General features: G+C 37.3%; 1 long non-coding RNA gene across 3 annotated transcripts in view; it reads right to left on the bottom strand.

The window, feature by feature from the left end:
• Window positions 1-23,125, bottom strand: part of LOC136017081 (uncharacterized) — a 136,208-nt gene that overhangs the window by 45,518 nt on the left and 67,565 nt on the right. Inside the window, exon 5 of one of the 3 annotated variants that reach the window (XR_010613825.1) lies at window positions 22,682-22,715. The exons of the other annotated variants lie outside the window; for them this stretch is intronic. This is a non-coding gene — a long non-coding RNA (uncharacterized LOC136017081). Of the gene's footprint in view, window positions 1-22,681; window positions 22,716-23,125 lie in introns of those variants that run through there. 3 annotated transcript variants of the gene reach the window in all.

Here is a 23,125-nt window from a genome sequence, read left to right as displayed (position 1 = left end):
TTAGTTCACATTACTCCTATCTGTTTGTCCAGGGCTAATTCAGACTGAGGAAAAGCTATATGTCACTCACTGAACAACAGTATAATTAAAAGTCCTACTGCTACAGCTGGTTTGAAACACTTGGGAGCTTGGGAATTGCAAGGAGCTCATATTGAAAATAAAAAGGATCTAATCACAGCCTCCTGTACAGTTTAACAGGCAAGAGTAATTTCATGATTGCAGTTGGTTTGAATGAAACACATTGCTCTAATTATGTATATCATGCGTATACACGCAAAGGCTAGAATATATCTATCTAATCAGAGTGATTTAAAATATTCCTGACTTTCAAGATTATAATTAATCTGGGCAAACTAATTACAAATCATGAGATCATTTCATACCATGGCATAAGAACTATCTTAAAGATGGACCCCAGCCACACATTTAAATGACCCATTTTAGTGTACTGCCCAGCCTCCTGGACAGATGTAGGGAAGTACACTCATGTCTGTATCAGTTTCTTTTTTAAACATTGAACAACTAAACCATGTTTCATTGTTCATCATGCCACTGCTGAGCATGCCTACATATTAGTCTTTTCTGCACCATACTATACTTTCTGGAAAAGCCATTCCAGACTGATGTCAGCTTGGGTATATGAAGGCTGCAGACTTACTCTAATTGCAGCACTAAAACAAACTGTGCTTTTGCTAATACTTTCCATACTGCATTTCAGTCCACAGTAATTTTTGCTTACTTTCGAGCAAAATCAGTTCTGTCAGGTTTTGTGTTATTAGAAGAACTGTAATTTTCCCACATAATTCTCATACAGAAATGTTTCAGATAAAGCTGAAACTAGAAACATTAAATGCTAGCTATTTTGCAGATTACAGCAATGATTCAGGAAACAATACAAGGCCAAACCTCATTAGCTCCCTCTCTATAAATTGGAACTATTTTATCTTAGCATGTGTAGGGAGTGATGCCTTTTATAGAAGGCCTTTTGCAGACTAGGACAAGCTTGAGTTGGGTTTTGGAGGGAGATAGTTTGTTTCTGGTTTTTTTGGTTAGTTTGGCTTGTTTTGGTTTTTTTGGTTTTGTTTTTGCTCGGGGGTTGTTTGCATCTTTTTAATGCCTCAGCTAAGAATGTTACCATTATGCAAATACACTTTTAAAATGTCTTTCTTAAGAAAACTTCAAGTTTTTTGTCTCTCTTAATCTCTCTTTTAATTAAAAGAACTCTGGGAACTGAAAAAAAAAAAACCCTAGTTCTACAAGTTCTGATTGCCTCCTGCAAAAGAAAAACCAATGGAAGGTAATCATGTTCAGGGCCTGTATAAACAGACTGACCTGCCAAATCAAGAGAAATACTAAGAAATATTGAGAAATCAAAAACATAAAAGAGTTAGTGGAAAACCTGGTTTATATTTAGTGGAAACAAGGTTTTTTTAGCACTTTGAGTTAAACTTTGGAACTGAGAGAGTAAATGAAAGTATCTCTTTTATGCCAGTATACAGGGTACACAGTTGAAATTGTTTCTGCTGCGCAGACAAGGGGACATAGAGTTCCTAATAGTAGTAGCAATTATGCAGTATTCATTATGCAGCAATGTGAATCATGGAAGTTATCTGAAAGACACACTAACAACATGAATGGTACGTGCTGCAGAATTTTGGGGTGGTTTGGGTGAGAGTACAAACTGCATTGATTCAGGCCTGCCTTTACGATATAATTGATCCTAACTTCGGAACATTTCTCTGATCACAAGGTTTCCAGTCCAATTCCTTATTCAGTGTTGCTTCAAATTGTGCAACTTCATTTTCATCAGTGGGGAACTGCTTCATGCGGCCTCTAGTTATACAATTGAAATTTTTGTTTCATTTCGTATTGGCATTATATGACTGATTCACAGAGTATGATTTGTACTCATTGTGATTTCTGTAACTTTGGAAATTAAGCCCTAGATGTTGCCCTATGCTTAAGATTTTATTTCAGTTCACACTAACATTTCATATTTCAGTGAAGAAAATATTTTGTAGCACAACTGGAAACACATGATATGAATTTTGAGTATTTATCATCTGCTTTGTCTACATGAGTTCAGCTAGCTGCTTAGCCAAATGCTTTATAAAAGTGCTTAATTTACAAATAACTCTACTCAATGAAACAGCAGAATACCTTTTGGGCTTGCCCAATTGGATACATAACAGAGACATCTGGAAAAATGGTCTAATTTCAAATTGTAAAATAATGCAGAAAAGTAAGATCTTCCCATTTTCCTTTACTGGCTGAGAATTATATCATGTAGGCAACTATAAGCCAAAAGAACACCATTCCACACAATGCTGATGTTATTTTAATTATTTTTCTGATTACTATTTAAGAACTCAGTTCTTTTTTTCACTTACACTTGACGTATCCCCATTGTTATGCTGACATTTCTAGTGAATTCTCTCCTCTAAAACCAAGGAGAGCCTTTCAGGTCAGTTTTCAATTGTTCATTTTGTATTTATTTACAGATATAGAAAATATATCTGCCACAGGTTCGCTTGCTCTCAAGCTATCTTAGGCTAATTCTTTTCCTATCATGGGGCCAACCTGTCTTTATTTAACTTGGTTATATTTAAATTTTGTCCTGTAACCATTGTCATTATATTTTCCTTAACAGAAAAAAGATGATGCACTATTAATGTGGCTAAATTTTCCATTTAAACAATTCTAACTTGGTGTGCTTCAATACTTAATATATTTGAGATTTCCTAAGTTTTTCCTCCCATCAAGACCAAAGAGAAACATATCGGTAAAACGAGCAACTTAAGGATGACAAGCTTACTGTCAGTATTCTGTTCAGCATGTAAAGTTGGCAGCTACATAACACTTATTCCACTTTCATAATCATGGACACTGGAAAATGCAGTATTTTTCTCTCTCAGGCTTTCCTAATTCACTCCATATGCAAGCAGAACTTACTTCATGTACCCAGATTTCTAGCACCCCCTCCCCATGTAGGGTCAGGGTCTCAAAAGCAAATAAATAAATAAGTATTGCCTTCGTGGTTTGTGGGTTTTATACACACTCTCAGTCACACATATTCAGAACCACTAAAAATCACTAACTCCCCAGAGAGCCAAGATTTAATCTGGATCACATGTTACTGGCCAGACTAGAGAGTATCTTTACAATAACAATATTTGCTTATATTCATCAACAGATAGTAAAACGACACAGGGAGAAATTATTGAAGGAAAGCAAGCAGTTTTTCACAGAAATAATGGCCACACCAGATATAAAGTGTCCATAAAAAGCAAATCAGATATGTATAGAATATTTAATTCTTGCATAAGTATAGCTTGGGTTTTCAAACTCCATTATAGGTCAGAATTTTTTTCCCTATGTGTCTAACTGAAAATTGAGATTTTACACTATTTATAAAAAATATTTATAAAATTTAATTTTATTTTATTTATAAAATTACCCTATTCCCCTCAGTTTCTTTGGTCAATGCCTATTTACTACGCAAGACAGAAATCAGAAACACAGGACTAGTGTGATTTGATACATGAAGCTGGAACCAGAATGTTTTCTTTCTAGAGATGTTTTCAAAAAGCTGACTTCACTGGCGACTTCACTGGCCATAGTGACATTAGGCCATGTATAGAAATAACAGAGAGGGACACAAATACCAAAGCAGAACACAACTCTCCTAATTATTTTGCCTTTTTTTTTTTTTTTATAACCATCACTACTCTTTGGAATAGTTGTAAGAAAAAAAAAAAAAAAGTATTATCCCAGATTATTATGGTTTTTTTTCTGCTTTTTAGGGTGGCTGGTTCATACTGGATTATCCTCCTCAATTATATACTGTAGTTCCTTCAGATCTTAGTGTATAATCTTACTGTTCAAACTGGACATTCATTTTATGCACAATCATCTGCTTTGAGGTAAAGAAACAAAATTTACTCTTCTGCCACCCATACATAGTTTGCAAGACAGTTCCATGAAAAAAAAGAATTCTTTTGTAATGTAGATTTTCTTCATTACCATCAACGTAACAGAGCTCTCCCCCACTACCAGGAAGATTGCTGTAGCTTCCACTACTCCCCCCAAAAGGTAAAGGCATAATTGAGAAAGAACACTTTTTTATGCAGCTTGGAGAGAGAAATCTGCAAGAACTAGTGCTACATAGCCCATCATTCAGATAAGGGGCAATTTGCTCACTAAATTACATCAGATTTAACTTGAAAGTTAAATCCAGGCTGAAAAAGTCACCTAGGGTTAATATGTATAATGCAGAAACCTTAACCATCAATCGCTTCCTGGGGAATTGTCTGAGTGACACTCTCTGGCACATATATTTCTACCATTTTCCTATTTCATAGGGTCCCTTCAAACACAGAAGATAGCCTGCCAAAATGGTGGCAGAAGAGTTATTAAAACCAGAAAATCTTGCTTAAGAAATTCATTTTAATGCATTTTATATGCTGAAATATACTACATAAAACCATTTTTTCCTGTGATCATCTGCAACAGTCATCTTTTTCATGATTCATCAGCTGACCCTAATCATGCTACTAAAAACCAATACAGTTCTTTTGAGTCAATGTTCCTTAGGACAATTTACTACAGATGTGTAAGGAAACCTCAGCCCAGCATGAAAACAAAGACTTGTTTAATAATTATTTTAAGCATTCGTGTGAAACTATAGAGCACATTTCTGTTTGTAAACCATGCAAAACTTTATTTGCAAGACACCTGAATGTTTATGTACACAGCTCTGATTGATTGCTCATTCAAATTGTCAAGTCGTCAAAAATAATCCAAAACCCAAGGTAGTAAATTAAGACTACTGTGGTCATTTTTGCAAGTTAATGTGTGTGTTCACTTGGCAGACCCCAGCGGAGAGAAAAGACTGCTGCTTGCTATAAATTAAAAGTGCAGTTGCATGGTTTAACTACATGGAGTTCTGGGTAGGTTAACTAAAATTATTTTTGTAACCATGTTATAGACATACTCTATCTAAAAGTACAAGTGAATTGTGTGGAAAAAAAAAAAAAAAAAGAAGATGCAGAGCAAAAATCTGGTCTGATGTAATTCCTGACCCTTAGAAAAAGATGTTGGCATCTACTTATCCTAACATTCAACACCTACTTTATCTGGGGCCATCCCAAGAAACTACAACTTGTTCTAACAAATGGAGTTACCCTTGAAACTAGCAGGTGCTAGCCTGAAAACAAACAAAATGAGGCAGGTTCACCATAATGTTCAATTATTCAGTGGAACACTTTGCCCCAGGTACAGTCATAGAATTATAGGATAGTTAGGGTTGGAAAGGACCTTAAGATCATCTACTTCCAATCCCCCTACTAAGGTTCTGTCCAACCTGACCTTGAACACTGCCAGGGATGGAGCATTTACCACTTGTTTGGGCAACCTGTGCCAGTGCCTCACTTAGCTCACGCTTCTTCCTTATATCCAACCTGTACTTCCCCTGTTTAAGTTTAAACCCATTACCCTTTGTTCTATCACTACAGTCCCTCATGGAGAGTCCCTCTCCAGCATCCTTGTAGGCCCTCTTCAGGTACTGGATGGCTGCTATGAGGTCACCACGTAGCCTTCTCCAGGCTGAACAGCCCCAACTTTCTTATGTAAGTCAAATGGGTTCAATAGAAAACTAGACAAGTTTTTTGAAAAGGAATCCACTGAGGTAAAGACAACTCAATACCACATCATTGTCTGGTTCAGAAGTCCCCAGCCTGCACATCGTTGACTGGAAGAATAGTCTCAGGAAGTATCATTACTTGCTTCCCTGCCCTCATATGCCACAGGTGGACACAGGCTTTTATGGCACTGTCAGAGTCAGGATGTAGTGCTAGCAGCACAGCCACTCCTACCATAAATATTCAAGAGTACATGTAGGTAAGTGCTGCTGGAGTTCAACATTTGCTTCATTGAAAGCTCTAATGGATTGCCAACAGAAAGCAACTTCTTGAGATTTACTGTGGACAGTTGCTGCTAAAATAAGCTTTCCAGGACAGGAGACAGCTTTTTGTTCTATGTTTGTATGATGCCCACAAAGATTTCCTATGATGAGGACAACAGGTTTACTGGAACAGTAAGTCCCAAACATTTCCAGTCACAGCCTCACTTAAAAGGGCATCATGACCTATCTAACATTTCTGGCATTGTGCAAAATTCCTAGTTCCTTTGCCTTTTATATTTTTGTGATTATAACCCCAAACAGGAATTACAATCCCATGTTTGGGACTTAGTGTCCATGACTGCTACCATAATACAACAAATAAAATTAAATAAAAAAAAAAAAATAGTAGTTAGAAACAGAAATAAACTTCATAGAGACTGAACCATAGCTCTCTCCAGCAAAATGTCCTCAATTGTCATTGCAAAGAAACTGAAACAATAGAATAAACAAAGAGAAGAGTTAACTGGAGTTTTTTTCTTTCTTTAAAAGAGCAAGCATTGTAGCCACAGATTCATGCCAGCTTTTGTTGCCATTTAAATAGTAGCAAAGACAAAAGTGTTTGGAAGAGGGAAGTTGAATGTGAACTACCCAAGCTGCAATAACAGCACTCTTATCTGTGGTGCAATAATACGAACAAATGGGTATGATAAAATTAATGTATAAGGGTAAAAATAACAATTTGCCATAATACCTAAGATTTTTCTCCCTTTTAAAATTTCTAGTAAACAAAATATAAAGATGTTAAAAGCTATCCTTTCCCTATTTTCTTTTGTACATCTGTTATCTTCCTGTAGCCAATTTTTTCTGAAAAGTTGATGTTTTGTTGAAGCAAATCCAGTAGCTGTACAGCTGTGCAGAACAGCAACCCATTCTTGAGAACTATACAAAACTTAGGAAGAATAAGTGTCTCTGAATTTCAAGGCTCTCCATACTTTCTTCCCTCTTACAGTATTCCAGGGAGTGAGGGGTAAAATACAGCAGTGATTTCATAGTACATCAGCTACTCCTGCTGTGACTGCAAGGTAGCTTCTTCTCCTTTCATTGAAGAGTTACTTTTCAATTAGCTTGCATTTTCTACTACCAGCCTACATATGGACAACCACTGTGCCGTTGCTGACATATTTCAAGTTTACATTCTGACTTTTCTTGTTCATAAACACTTGCTTTAAAAAAAAAAAAAAAAAAAAAAAAAGTGAGAAGGTCACCCATTTTCAATGGCAAAATGATGCAATTTTAGACTGCTTTATCTTTACATACAACCCAGGAAAACCAGGTGACCAGATCTTTTTAAAGTAATTTTACCACTTATTATTCTCTATGTGACAGGTAATTTTATTTATATGGTTTCATATGATCTTTTCTAAAGAAAATCTAAAACTGTGGACATGAATTATGTTCCAGTTAGTCCTAAATTAGAAGCAAACTGTTCAAAAATGCTTAAATGTCCCTGCCCTCTGGTGTTGCCAAACTCTGTGGAATAATTCTATAGCTTGCTTATGTTGAGTGTTCCTTTAGGAGGTGCTGTACAAACCAACATTAGGCCAGGTCTTAAAGGCAGTAGGAAGAAGAACTGGTTAATGACAAATAATGGCACACAAAATGGGTTCATGAAATACCATCAGCAAATTTTTCCTTTGTGGAACAAAATACTCTGACTTCAAATCATCAGAAAGTTACCAAAGGCCAAAAAACAGTGATTTTTTTTTTCTGAATCAGTGTGAAAATCGTTTCCCCAGTGACACATCACCCTAACGCTTTTTTTTTTTCTTTTTATCTGTTCTCCCCTGAGCTCTTTCCTTATTTTTCCTTGCACACTACTCAGTTCCACAGTAAGGGAAGTATATTCCAGTTTTCTCAAGTCACTCTCTTCATTCTCGTGTCATCTCCACAGAAGTATTATTTTCACTTTCACATCACCACTTCTCCTCCATCCAACTCGTAAGCTCCTCTCCATCACTCTTCCTTTTTGCACTAATTTCTGCTCTTATACTTACTTTCTTTTTAGTCTCTCTTTTCACAATACTAAAGAAAATATGTTGGACCATTTTTCACAATTAAGAACAGATACTCCACTCTGCATCTGCTCTGAGTATATCAAGATTTGCATTGCTGCAGATATCTTCTCAAGCACTCACACCCCTTATGTGCATTTGGGTAGATGGAAGCTGTCCTGTTTGGCTAGTCTTCACCCCTCCTCGCAATAATTTTCCAGGTAACACTATCTACACTTTTACACTCCAAAGCATAGTCTTTTCCAGCAACTTCATCACAATTTACCTACTTCTCTTGCTAGAGATAAGACGCAGGTTTCCAACACAGGCTTATTTCCTTCATATGACTGCACTAGAACTCTGCTCTTACTCCACATGATGAGACATGGGTGCATACTTTGCCTTAAAGCTAACAAGGTAGTATCCCATCAAACTTTTCATTAAGAGAACCCCAGCAAATCTTTCTTGGTTATTTTTCTATGTACCACCTTCTGTGTCTCAACATCTAAACAGAAAGACAATCTTCTCCTGTGGATGTCTCACCAAGGAGCATCAGATATGTAGTATTTTAAAGGCACATACTGGCTGCAAAGCAAGCTGTAGAGGGAGACATTAGCACAAATACCTAAATAGTTACTTAGTCTTCTGCATTAAAATGCACAGCTGTAGCCACAGTCTCCCTGACACAGTTTCTGCTCCTACTCATCAATGAAATTACGGGTTAGAGAATAGAGAAAGGAAATTATCAAGAGACCTACTTTTATAGTTATTTTCACAAGTGGATGTTAATTGGGGGTGTGTTTGATGTAAATAATAACCAGGTTGATATGTCACATACCTTAAACAGGAAGTCCAAATTGGAGGCAAACCTTCCCAATGGCTACCAAAAGTTTTATTCAGACAGCCTTAGCAAAATGAAACAACCAAAAACCAAAGAGTTTCGAACTGCATGGAAACTGATGACAGTTAATGCAATGTAGATGTATTTATGAAAATAACTATGTACGTATTTAAGTATGTACAGTATTATACCACATAAATAAATACACATAAATTCACTTACTTCAGGCCAAAATGATCTTATATTATTTTTATAGAAAGTGGTAGTGATAGGATTGCACCAGCAAGAAGAATCTGTTATGAAACCGGTGGCAGAAAAGTTGGAAAAGCCCTAGTTTCCCTTCAAAGAAAAATAGATTTTAATCAAATCTGCATCAAGTCTATGTCTCCCTTCAATACAGACATCTAAATATGTGTATACATATATATACACACATATATATACACCTACACAAATGGCACAGCAGTAGAAAAAGCAAAAACATAGGAGACAAAACCTCTAGCTTCTTTCTGCCACTTAATCACAGCAAGGCATTTCAAAGGCTATTTGTCTGCCTTATCCCTTAATTCTCCATATGTAAAACATGTGTCTATCTCAAACGGAAGAACTTGATGAGCATTGCATTAATAGGATTCTTTGCTAAAGCTGATCTTCACTAGGAAACGTCCACCTATTTCCAGCACAAGGGAAAACTAGCAATAATGTCAAGCTAAGTGAAACACACTAAGTAGAGGAGTACTATGAACGTTTATAGGCTCTGGAGTGAGACAGAGATCCAGGGATACTTAAAAAATAATTTATTTTCAGTCACTTTAAAACTGTTTCTATCCATATATTCATCACAATAAATGAAATATGGAAAGAATTAAAAGTACTTCTCACTTAGGTATAGACTTGTAGTACTGCTAATTTTGACCTTGCTGTACTGTAAACACATCCAAAACCAGAATGCAAATAAGGCTCCTTCAGATTATATCTGTATTCCTGAAGCAATCAGTTGTAGAAAGACTTAAACTTTTTTTAAGAACTTTTTTCTTACCTGTAACATAAGTTGTACGCACATGCATTTCCTTTCAGTGGTTATAATTTACTATTTCTGATGTCACAAGATTATTTTTATGCTATTTAGATTGTAAACTATTATTAACTGGGGAAAAGAAACTGTGTCTTTTTCATATAAGTCTCACCTTACAAAAGTAGAAAGAGAGTATAGTTCCCAACGTGTGATACTCCATGTTTTTGAAATTACAACCCTTAGGGATTTGTTTGGCATTAAAGTAAAACCACTAACAAATGGCTAGTGGCAAAATATTGCATGAACATTGTTTCTTGCAAAATATTGGAAATAACTATTGTAGCATTACTCAACAGTTAAGCAACCTCTGTTTACTGTAAGTATTAGCTCCTCGAACAACGTGTCCTGCCTACATAAATTCATTCCCTTTGGATCCAGACTCCCAAATCCTAACACTTGGATCACAAAAAAAAAAAAAAAAAAAAACAAACACCCAAAAAACAAACAAACAAACAAAAAGAACAAATCCTCTTGTTAACTGGTCTAATGGTCATAGCTGGAAGAAATTGCTTACTTCCAATAAATAAATAAATTAATTACTTAATTAAACGTGGCTAAACAGAACCATGATTAACTTTCAATTTTTTTCCTTGCAAACAGTTCTAAAGGATACATTTCATTTAGTAGGAAATATTATTTTGTTTTGCTTGCTGCATACGTCTGATGATCAAATTGCGCAGTGACTTCTCTTTAGAAAAGTAAATGAAACACTGTCCATCATACACCCAACCAACTCTTCTCGGTCACTGAAATTTCTATTTGAGTGAAAGAGGATTAACATGTTCCTACTTCTCGCCATTCATATGGTAACAATATATCAGGAAAACAACTTGAAAATTTGAAGAATCTCCTCAATCATGAATGAGTTCAGCACTGCAATGGGAGAATATAAGCTCATTAAATCTCTCTCTTTTTCCTCTATTTCTAGGTCCAGCAAACTAAACATCGGCTCTTCTTGGAGGGCAGGATCAATGCAGGCTGCACTTTTGCCTTTCTTTTTCTCTTTTAAACCATCATTACATATAACTTATCAAATATAAAAGCACATATCTTAGACAGGAACTTGTTATTTAATTATTTCTACTGTGGTTGACAACTATCATGCACAAATTTAATAGAGAACCTACATTAATCCCAGAAGCTTAACAAAACTGGAATCTGGGAAAGAGCGCAACCATCTTCACTATAAACTGAGAGGAAAGAATGTCACAACACGTTTAGCACATACTATGCCAGCAGTAGTAAAGCAGAGATGGGAGTTAGCACCTGCTTAAGAAGAGAACAAGCATACTAACACTGGGAGTTAGGGGAATTTCCCACTAAACTACAACATATAGAAAGTAGGTCACTTTACTCTTTTGAGAATGAGGAAAAGAAACAAAAATCTGAATTATATATGAACCATCACATTTAATTTTCTTTGTCTCCAGCAGCTCCCAGGAGCCTTGTGGACAGAAAAATCTGGATTTTACGACCCTGGCAAGTTAATACTGTAGAGTTCTTCATGATCATTTTCATTATCGTTAAGGGTCTGTCAACCTTTCTGCTTTACTCCCCTTTACACTTCTTCCCATACCCTTTTCCCAGATTTAGTGCTTGCCTGTAAAAGTTTACTCCAGATATAATTTGGCACACAAACATCTTACACACAGGCTTTAGCCAGAGTAAATCTTGAATATATCTGCAATTTAGGATATTTAGCTCTTTTGCCAGGTGTTATTGTCAAGAAGAAGGGTCAAGTTCAAATGTCTGAGCAGTCTTTTTAAGATTAATAAACGTGATTGTCTCAAGTGCCACACCCAGCAACCTGGGAAAACTAAGTATCTTCCCTGCGTGACCTTAATCGACAGTCATTTTCTATTCTGAAACATGGAGTCTATGTACAAAACAAGTAAAACTTTGTGTGGGAAAAAGGAGAAATGCTGCTTGATAACATACAGCAAAAACCACTGCCATCTATAAATAGGAATAGCAAAGCTATCTGGTACTAGAGTTGAATTTAGGAGTTACATTTTACTGAGTACAGCGTAGTAGGCTAAATGTAAAAAAAACACTGATTACAACACTTTCATGGAACAGAATAAATGCTGGAGGTCAGCACCCAAAACAGCAGCCTAGGAAAAGAACCAACCACTGGCAATTTTCCTTACTGACTAAGTGCAAATTCAGGGCAATGAATGTTGTTCAGTGGAGCTCTGAGAGAAGGATGGATGAGAAATGACAAAAATACAGGCACACATACAGTACGCAGCAGGAAAGTTCCAGAGACAGTTAGAGAGCATTTAGGATGATTTTCATAAAGAAATTAAGCAAGAAAGAGAAGGCTGGGGGAGGTCATTTTCTGAGGACAGTATTAAAGCAATGAGCTCCTATGTTTACTTCTTACAGCATTCAGGGAAATGGGAGTTCATAAATATAGACAGAATTGCAGATTACATTTTATCACCAATTTGCAAAAGTGTTCTCCCCAGATATCAACTAATCACCCAGGGTTAAAAAGAGATCAACAGCCTTGCACCTGAGTCCCACCTCTCCCAGAGCAAACACCTTTGTAACAGCATCTCTCCTTCACCGGCTGAGCACCACATTACTTCCAGCATTGTGCCACAATCTAAAGGAACATTTCGGCAAGTCTGTTCCCATGGGAAGTGCTTCCTTGACTTGGTGACTTGGTGTTGACAAACTGCGCCAAAATGAAGCCAGAGAGAAGTCAGGGGAGTTGCTGCTGCGGGGTGGGGGGGGGCGGTGGGGGGGGTGGTGCTGGCGTAGCACAGTTAGCTTAGGCTTTGACGCCCTCTCCGTGACCCAGCCATCACGGGTCACTCCCACTCTCTCCACTCCTTGCAGCCTTTAAAAGTTAATTGCATGAAAAGCCTTAAGCATAGTCTTTGTCATCTGGGGAAATTGGCATGTCACAGCGCTTCCATTCAGTTACAGCTCTCTCAATCTAAACCCATTTTACTTAGGAACTGTGGTGTTTTCTTATGCTACTACTCAGCACGTGGTATGACAGCAGAGGTTACTCCTGTGAGACAAAATATTGGCAAGAAACAACGAAATCAGCAGCAGGCAGTGATGCCATGGTGGCATGGTGGCTTTCCAGGCAAAATCCATGTGCGAGCATTAAAAACATGAAAGCAAGAACTAATCCTCCACGCAGAATTTATAATGGAAGATGAGAAAAATCGTTATTATAATACTAGGGGGGTAATCAGGACACTCCTGTTGGAATAATGCCCCAAATGCTGGAACAGATCATCAAATATTCAGAAAGAACAGTAGACACTAAAGTGTTTTGTTTTACCTTTACCTGAATAAATATTTGTATGGAATTGTGAGGGGGAAAAAAACCCCAAAACATTTATACTGTAGAGTTCACATTCTTGGCACCAATATGTAATCTCAGAAAGAATGAGAGCAAGATCAGTTTTACATTTCTTAAGGCAATAGACCTAACCTAGAAACATGCCACACATTGAAAGAGCAACTGAAATGAGCAGTGAAAGAACTATAGTGATAATGTATTGGTACAGAACAAATACTCAAGCTCCAAACTAAGCAAACAGTATGGAGAATGCAGGTGCCATGTATTGTAGATGCCATTCAACACGTGCTATAAAGAGAAATTTGACAGAAAAAAAATAATGGCCAGCCTGTAAACTGCAGTGACAGAAACAGAGGAAGCAGAACCAGTGTGTCTTCACATACAACTGAAATGTTACGAAAAAGACAAGTATCTATTCCTGCTGTTTCTGAGACCATTTGGAAAGACCTCTACTGAAGGGAAAACAATCTGCAGTGTCAGTTTGCAGATTTAGAGATATTTAATGTACATTTATTATAGCAAAAGGCAGATAGACACTCAGCAGGCATTTTTGCTGTTACATTATTAAATAAGCAATCAATCCAAATCAAACTAGATGTTAAAGCCACATGCACTTCAACTCCAGCCACATCATGGATTAGCAAGACCAGCTGTTGATGAGGTGCAATAAAAATGTTTCAAGACCAATAGGCTAAAGTTATCGATAAGAAGCCTATGAAACATGTGATTATACCACTTGGATTCAGTAGTGGTTGACAAGGTTGGATTTTATTTAAAAGGGACCATAATCCCACTGGATTCAGTAGCTGACACCAGGAAATGGATAAATCATTCACAGTGTACTGAGTACAGGCATGCCAAACATAATTTAGGAAGCACAGCTCTTGCCAGAGATAGATTCCATTTCTGAGTGTATATGATGCAGCATGAAGTGTGCAAAAATTACAATGATCTTTGTAACAGAGGGAGACTTTGCAGCTTTGCTCAATCCCAGCTTCAACTGGGAACAGATCAGAACAGACCTACCCGATTTTACTGATACAAGCCCATGATCCAACTACACCACTCCAGTTTCTGGGAGAAAGACCATCTGAAGGACACTCAGACAAGAAGTCTGATTGGCAACTTAAATTTTTGGTACAACCAGCAGACTGCTCAAACTTCCAGTTTGTTAAATCTTTTCATGCTGCAGTCCTTCAAATTTACATTTTCAAATCTTACTCTCAACTACTGTAGTCAGAAAGATAACCAAAATTAAAAGAAAGGCATGGTCCTTATTCTACATGCCCCCAGAAGATGGAACTTTGAAGACAACAAAACATATCACACAATTCACAATAAAGACAATGAGTTTGCAGTTCTAAAATCTTGTTCTGTCTTGCTCCTGATTTAATGTTTTAATCTTGTACCACCTCCTGTTTATTAATATATTTTTATATAAAAAAGACTTTCTGATACAATAATTTTATTTTTTAACATACCTTCATGCTTTCAATCACTACCTGTGTAAGACAGGAAGCAGAAATAACATACTTTTACTTTCCTAAAGGTAGAAGAAAATAGGAAAGGATCAGGATACAAAGCTGTGCTGTTTTTGTCACATAATTATCTGTGGCAGATGACCACCCTGTGAAAATAACCCATAGCTCACTTGCAGCTTAACTGCTGTTTAAATATTTCTTTAAGTAGCATTCAATTGATATATGATACTGGCCAAGCCCCACATGTGATAAATGTTGCGTATTACAAGCAGACCAGATTGGCCAGATCACAGGCTGTTAAAGAAACCTCAGTTTTACCCCAGTAGCCTCAGAGGTTTGGCAGATTAGTAATACTTGCATATTATACAGAATATTTTATTCTGAAGAAATTCAGCAGCACCTCAACACAAACTAAACCTTTGAGCACCGAAAGTGATGTTTGCACCCAGCAACGATCAATTTTTTTGCTTCCCGATGCAATTCTAGCTAATTCACGAAAGAAAGATAGGACTCATCCTTCCCTCAAGCCAGCAAACATATCACCCATGTCAGAACAGTGTAGAGAGAGGTGCAATACTTCTGTCCAAGCACATCCACTGTCATTTTGCTTGTGAGTTCTTTGATCAAAATGAAATCCCATTTGCAGAGATATGACTTCTCATGATAGGCTTACACTGGCTTCCTTTATTGAAAAAAAATATGTATTAGCAGTTTAAAACCAGAGTAATAACAATCCTACCTTCTCCCAGTCTGCTAAATGCTGTATAAAGGTCATAGTACTACTGACACCCACACTTTTTTTTGTCTGTTTTACACAGCTGAGTACAGATAGAGTGACTCATGCCAGCCAAATTCTGAGATAAGCTCTAAGTAACTATGACATCAGATGCTGCCGAAAGACTTTTGATTCCTCTATTGTGAAATGCCAGGTTGGTTCTGGGACATGGTGAGAAGCCAACTCTAGTTTAAAAAATTCTATAGTGAGCTATTGTTTAATACTAAATACAAGATCATCTCTCCTGCTGCTGCAAATCACAGGGCATCCAAGGACACACTCTATCACCACTTCCTACTGTGTTTGCAAATACTGCATGCATCCAGACTATAGAAAGTGTCTGTCACAGAATGGGGACCCAGAACTCTTTGTAAGAAGTATGAATTATGAAGCTGAATCTCATAAGTAAAAAGAACTGTTGGAAATCTTTAGAGTTTTGTGTTCTGCTGTCTTCTACCACTTGGTGCCCCCAAGTAATCATCATGTCTCCGAAACATTTTCTCCTGCATACTTCTGACATTAGAAAAGCCAAAAGACATTGTAATTTGAAGGTCTCATTATCATCAAAGAAATCCTAGTGCACAGGTATTCTTTGCTCAAACAAGCACAGGGCAGAAGGTACAATGACTTTATTCTTCACCAGTGGTCCCAGACAATAAAGAAAAACCCAAACTGATACATGAAAACCAAACTTACCTGAAGTGAAAAGGTGAATATAGTTTGGTATTCAGTAGAAAAACAAGCTGCTGAAATTCTCCTCTACATTTTACATCAGTCTTGTGGCCTTTCCAGATTCAGACTGATCAGGTATGTCTGACTGATTCTCTGCTAAGAGAAGCCATCTTCCACAAGTAGAGGCAGATGTCTGGACCGAGTTAAATTTGCTGTGGTATAATGAATACAGGGGAACACTGAGGCACTGAATAAATTCTCACCCACACCAAGGGATACCCCTACGTCTTTCATGAAATGGGAAGAACAGAGTTAAGAGTCTTATTAAGTGTATCACTGGAGGTAGATTCCCAGAAATGGCCAGCAGTTTTGAATACAATACAGAAGCCCAGAACAGATTTTTCTGGTCCTGTCGCTTTGTACATCCTACCCTTTGTCTCCAAATTCACTCTGATGAGAAATACACTTGCAAGCCCTATGAACTTTCCAATAAACACAGAATAACTACTAGCCTCTGTCCTGAGTATCTACAGGTTTGTCTGCAACCTGACATTTTGCACCTTTTTGCATTTATGCCTGAGAAATACAGAAATTTTTTAGGTCCTGCAGGCAATTTAAAGGACCAAATCTTTCTTCCTGACTCCCTGATATTAATTTAATGCCTAAAAAGAACTACTGATGATTTCAGCCAATAAGGGTCCTATCGTAAAGTGTGACTGAGGACACTGTGGCAAATTCACTATATTCACAGCAAAACCAGTAAAAGACAACTGAGGGCAACTCCTTAAACCTGAGCAGCCAGTGCTTAGTAGACTTGGAACTTGCTTTATCAGCAACTGGACAATTTATGTTGCAAGACAGCTCATGATGCGTAAGATATATTATGCTTTTAATTATTAAATTTCCCTCAGTTTTGTCTTTGGTAAAGAGGAAACTGCAAAAGAAAAAAAAATACTCAATTCATTTGACACCATCTTGTCTGATCATAGATACTATGGGAAGGCACCATAAACTCAATAATGCAAAGTATCAGGTTAATCTTATTAGAGTAGTTGTCTTCTCCTTTTAAATATGCAGCAAGATGACAAAGATAGTGAGTGTTTTGCATTGAAAAAAACCAGTATTCAGATAACTCCAGTAACACATATGCTTATCCAGATATGCTCAGTATTTGATCCGTTTTTTACAAGATGAATTTATAAAGACACTCCAATATTATACTTGCTCAGATCAAGCATCCAGTTTGCCCAGCAGACTTTTCTAATGACACCCAAAGTGTATTCCCAGGAAAAAAGTGTGAGAATGTGTATTATACAGCAGTAATTCCCCAGAATATTTTTGCAGCCTCCAGCGATTTGTGGGTCTGCAATTACTGACTCTGAAGCATCATGTCTATCTTTAATAGCCCTTGATGGCTTTTTCTTTTCATCCAAGGACTTTTCACCTTTGACTATTTTTACTGTCCACAATATCTTTTGGCAAGGATCTTGATAATACAACGTGATGCAAAAGTAACTTTTTTGCCTAATTTGAAATTACCAGTTCCTGGTTTCACTTTATACATCCTACTCCTTTCTATAATTCTTCACACCAAAATCTTATCTTATGTATTTATCTTTGTGCCTCGGAAGATCATGGTACTGATCGTCCTGGGAGCTGTGCTAAGGTACCAATAGCATCTTGGAAACAAAAAGCTTTGTGTTCCCAAGTCCCTACACAATCACAAGGTTATGATTATAGCCAGGTAAGCAATAGCTAGAGTGAAACCTAACACAGATTAATAGGACTTGGTGAAACAGGTGTTATCTCTGATGATTGTGAAGAATCCAACAGAACATTGATTTCTTCAAGCCTGTTTTCTACACTTGAAAGTTAAATTAATACTAACCTAACCTGAAATGTAATTGCAAAATTCCCTGTAGAAATCTGAGAGCATGAAACATCAGCTGTTAATATCATCCCCCATCCTAAATGATCAGGTCAAACCTTTTCCTTCCCCAAACAGGAGATAAACACCCAATATAACCCTACTTAATATATGGGCAGTGAACCAATTCTTGTGGCTAAAACACATTAAAGGCACTAACTGTATCATCACCTTTCACCTTTCATTTGTCTTTCTAAATCACCCTTCCCACTGAGGTGAACAAACTCTGTAAGACATCTGAATAATAGCATTTGCCCTTCATGACACTAACTCGCTTTCTGTTCCTGAAGCCATTCTAGAGCCTGTGACAAGCTAGGCTCAACAAGCATTTTCTTCTTAACCCTAATCCTGTTTTTAACCAAAACCTAAAAGCTAACCAAGTGGCTGTTTCATGAAGAAAAAAATATTGAGATTCATTAGCAAACAACATTCTTTCTAATCTCTGTTGGTCCTAAACAATCCAACAGATAGCCTGGCTGACGAAGCCTCCCTCTTTTCAGTTATAATGACACCCTAAAACCTAAGCCTAAAATCTATAAATTCCAAGAGACCAATTTGTAAGGCATTTGTTCCCAGTTATGCAAACTCTTATCCTATCCTTGCCAGTCTTGCAGAATGCAAGAATAAAATGGTGTTCTACCTTCTTTTCTGAAAAAATGATTCTAGCCCTAGCCCTAAAATTAACATGTACTGTAAAGAGAGGATGAATCTGTACTGGAATACCTAATACGAAGCATATGTTCCTGCCTACGCCATACTACTCTTCCTAACATGTTTTTTCCCAGTTCCCTAGCCTTATCCCAAACCTTCCTTAAACTGAAGATGTGTCCAGGAACACTGAAACTAAAATATTTCCTTATGACTGCACCAGACGCCTTCAAAACCCTTTTAAATCCAGCAACAAATCAGGTGATACAGCCTTCCTTTCTGAAACCGCAACCCTATCGATCACAAATTCCCACAAAACAAAAAAAGAAAGAAGGTAATTATCCACAGTGATACAGCATTCTTATTCCTGATTATTCCTGACAGTCATGTGGATCTGACATTAAAACAGGTTCTCAAGGGGTGGGGTTTTTTTTGTTTGTTTGTTTGTTTGTTTAATTTTCAAATATAACCATGAGGCTACCTATTTGCAGGAAAAGTGAACATTACGCACACCCTCTTCCATTCCTGATGGCCAGGCAAGTATCTCACTATAAAATGAGCCTTGCAAACCTTATTTGCAAATTTGAATCTAGACCTACTGTTTGAAAATCAGTAATCCAGAATACAGTTCAAGAACTGGTGAATTAAACCATAGTGGCTATTAAAAGGACTCTTTGAAAAGATTAAGAAGTTAAAGAACACAGAGTCTGGCAAACTTCTTATAATAAGCAGAGCGGCCAACGTTTACAACTAACCTTTAAACAATTAAGTAGCATTTAGCACTATTATTTATGTAACTCAGTCTAAAAGAGAGCCTTGAAGAAGACAAGATGCTGTAGAAGGCTTAAAAGAGGACACCAGCAATGCAATTTCATTGCAGGTCTGCCTGAACCACTTGATTTACTCTTGAAAGCAGAGTATTTGACTGGCATTGTTAATTATCAATATGTCTAACAAAAAGATGGTTTGAATGAGATAGCAAAATCTGGTATATTAAACTCAGAGGTTATTTTGCACTTGGAGCACTTGGTAACCAGTCCAAAGATGGGAATGAGATATAGAGTGGGATGTGAGAAGTTCCATGTACTATCTGTGCTTTTACTCACTACCTGGAAAAAAAGGTACATTATATTCAGGAACAGATTTGTAGTTGTGACACGTATACAACCAGATTCAGCTATGTTGCCACATCATTCTGTCTTACACACCCCACAGTGATGACAGAAACCATTGATAAGGTGGTAAAGGACTGGTCAGCCTTTGACTACGTAATGCCAACTAAGCATCTCCACTGCTAACATCTGCCATCCCAGAAATACCTGGTTTTAAAGAGATCTTAAACAGCACTAAAGACTGTACTATGCATTACCTGTAGGCAAAACTGGAAGGAAATTTTGGAAATTTCTTGTTGAAACCAGGATGCCATCTAACAATTACTCCAAGCTAACTCAGGTGGCAAATTAACTGTAAAATGTGGATGAATTACAGCAAAATATGTATATAACTAATTCTATCTTTGCACCAGCCTCTCTCTCTGTAGAATTAATATGTTTCCTAAAGATGTGTGTTTTATCACACATATAGTAATTTGTAATACCAGATAAAAGTAAAGCCAGATTGAATTGGAAAGACAAATTATCTATCCAAACCACCTGCACTGAAACACTAAGAATGTCCTGTAAGAATACCTTCCATGGTCTTGTGAAGAGAAAAAGCAATTTATTACCAAATCCAGCCCTTAGGTATCTGAACATAACATTTCAGCAGTGAGCTCCGTGACTTTCTTTCACAGGTTAAAAATACTTGTTAAAGCCATCTATACCGTTGCTAAGAGAAATGACATATTTGGCAAGGATATGTGAGTGATAGCTGGAGATTCTTGAAAATAAAGTAGATTTGGCTTACAGGTTGTTTTTTTTTAATTTACTTCAGAATCTCTAGTAATAGTTACCAATAAAATGCAAAGCTTTACATAACACAAATTCAGTATACAATCACCAAAGGACTTCTGTATCTTCTTCAGAATCTTCCTATGAAGCCCCATCAGCTGAGATAGAAATGCATTATTTCAATCTAACTTTTTTAAACCTCTGCAGAAATGCAAAATAAATATATTCTATTTTATATATGGATTTAAATACAGCTTTCTTCCTGCAATAGGGAACAGCAAGCCAGATTCTCAGCTGTTCACAGATCTCTATGCCAGTGTGCAGTGTGTTATTCAGATTGCTCTTAACATACACTGGAATAAGTGAGCTGGGACTTAGGTCTTATCAGGCTTGGTGGGTGAACATGACTGGAAACCAATTCCACAGGTTATGCATTTCTATGAAATCCCTGAGAAAATTAAAAATTTACTTTTTCTGCACTGTTTGGAAGAGAAATGTGACATTATTGAAATACCCTGTGTATTGTTAAATGGTACTACAGACACATGCAGACAATGACTTAGTAGAAATTAAATTGTTAATTCAAAACCATAAGCCCTGAAACAGCAAAGCTTTAAACCATTCCTTGACAAGCAGCACATGATTATTGACATCAGCTTCCCCTGGATTTCCTCAATGGTTTATGGGCTGCCTGTTGGACTAGACCACGTTCATGTGCAGTATTCTGTATCAAAACAGTAATCCTGTAACTGGGCTCTTAGCACTAACATCACTGACAGCCCTTTGCATCCTTAAAGCACTGTATGTTTTTCAAAAATTAAAAAAAAGGGGGGGGCAAAAAAAAAAAAAAACAAAACCTTGATGTTCTTCTGTAAACATTGTTGTCAGTCCAAAATAGCTACAAACTTTGAATAGAAAGAATGAATTATTGCTTGGGACTTTCACACATTCAGACGCCAAACTTCTTTAAGATCCTGTGCATTAGTTGTAGACATGACCTCAGCTAACCCAAAGCAAGCCACAGGCACGTCTCCTTTCCCTATTGGCAGCTACTTTAATTGGCAGGTTCACAATGAGCACTCTTGTTTGCACCCTAAACATGCAGAGCATGATTAAAACGTTTAATACTTTCATCCTGAAAGTGTGGCAATTAATACTTTTTTTTTAATAGGCCAAGTTACTACACATTTAAATAGCATCATTCAAACACTTAAGGAACTTGTTTTTGAAGGACTTAAAAGGCTCCCATTTAAAATTATATGGATTTAGCTCAGTTTAAAAATAGACATTTTGTTTGTTTTCCATTCAGTTGCTCTACTATTTGGTGCTTGTTCCTTGCACATGTAGTCTCCGAGTATTTTACTACCCCCTACTGTATGGAAAGAAAACTGTGCAATACTTTGCAACAGACTATATGCTGCTTACACCTCTTGAGAGCTATCCATTATCTGGAACACAAAGGGGGTTGATTCAGAGTCCTTGGAGCTACAGTATCCTGTTTGGGTTGTCACATGAAGTTCCTAGTGGCTATGGTGTGGATAATCAATAGCAGTTTTTTGACAGCTCTGAGATAGCAGACTGTTACGGGAGCAGCATGGTTACTGGGTTTGGATAGTGCATACCATCGTGTTTCCAAAGCAACTAAAAGTGCTTTGCGAAGCAATGAGTCAGATACTGGTTGTGCAGTAACCACACACAGGGATTTATGTTTTCAGGAACTATGTGTCCAAGAGCAGCATATTGTTATATAGGTCTCTGGCACTAAATATGTTGGGTAGCCACTGAATCAGACTGAACAACTCTGAAGCAACATTTGCTGTACTACTATGTACCAGCACAACCCACATAATATTTACTTACTTGGGCTGCTATGTGATTTGAAGAAACTCTCCACTCTCAACTCAGTTGAACTTCACTGCCTCTCTCAGTAAAGGGCATAACATTAAACTGCCTACCACACTTGCACAAGAAAATGCACATTCCACACGCAGTTTGTAGGTCAGATAAAATGCACACTCAGGTCTTCCTCACGCATCATCAGAAGCCAGAGCCAATCATTTCTCTTCCATTTTCTTCCCAAAGTGATTTGCCAGCAAGCCTCCTTGTTCTTCTACCATCAGTTTCCTGCACTGGAAGAAAAGGGATTTAAATTTGTGCTAAGTAGCATTTCTTCTCCCACTGCAGTTCACTGTGGTTTAACCTGATGTTCATACTGAGTAAACCTATTTCAAACTGGGCATTCCCTGATGTTGAGGCTGGTTGGTGGCTGATTCACCACAGCCCTGCCTCATCCGCCTTGCTGAGTATCAATGTGGTCTGCTCCCTGGACTCCCCAGATATTTGTCCCAGCCATGCTACCTGGGAGGTAAACCTGACTTCTTCAGTGTTTCCAGATTCACTGCGACTTGCTCAGAACAGGGAATTTTTAGTGCATGCTTTGTTGAAAATATCACATACCTCTTTTATTTTCTGATCTAGGATGCAAAATATAATAAATAGAAATCATAAAATTTTCTATGAAACACGAAGTACATTTCCC

This window comes from Lathamus discolor, chromosome 6 (genome assembly GCF_037157495.1).
Source record: "Lathamus discolor isolate bLatDis1 chromosome 6, bLatDis1.hap1, whole genome shotgun sequence".
Taxonomy (NCBI): Eukaryota; Metazoa; Chordata; class Aves; order Psittaciformes; family Psittacidae; genus Lathamus; species Lathamus discolor.
Note: the sequence above shows the minus strand (reverse complement) of the source record. Positions and strands in the feature narration are given on the sequence as shown.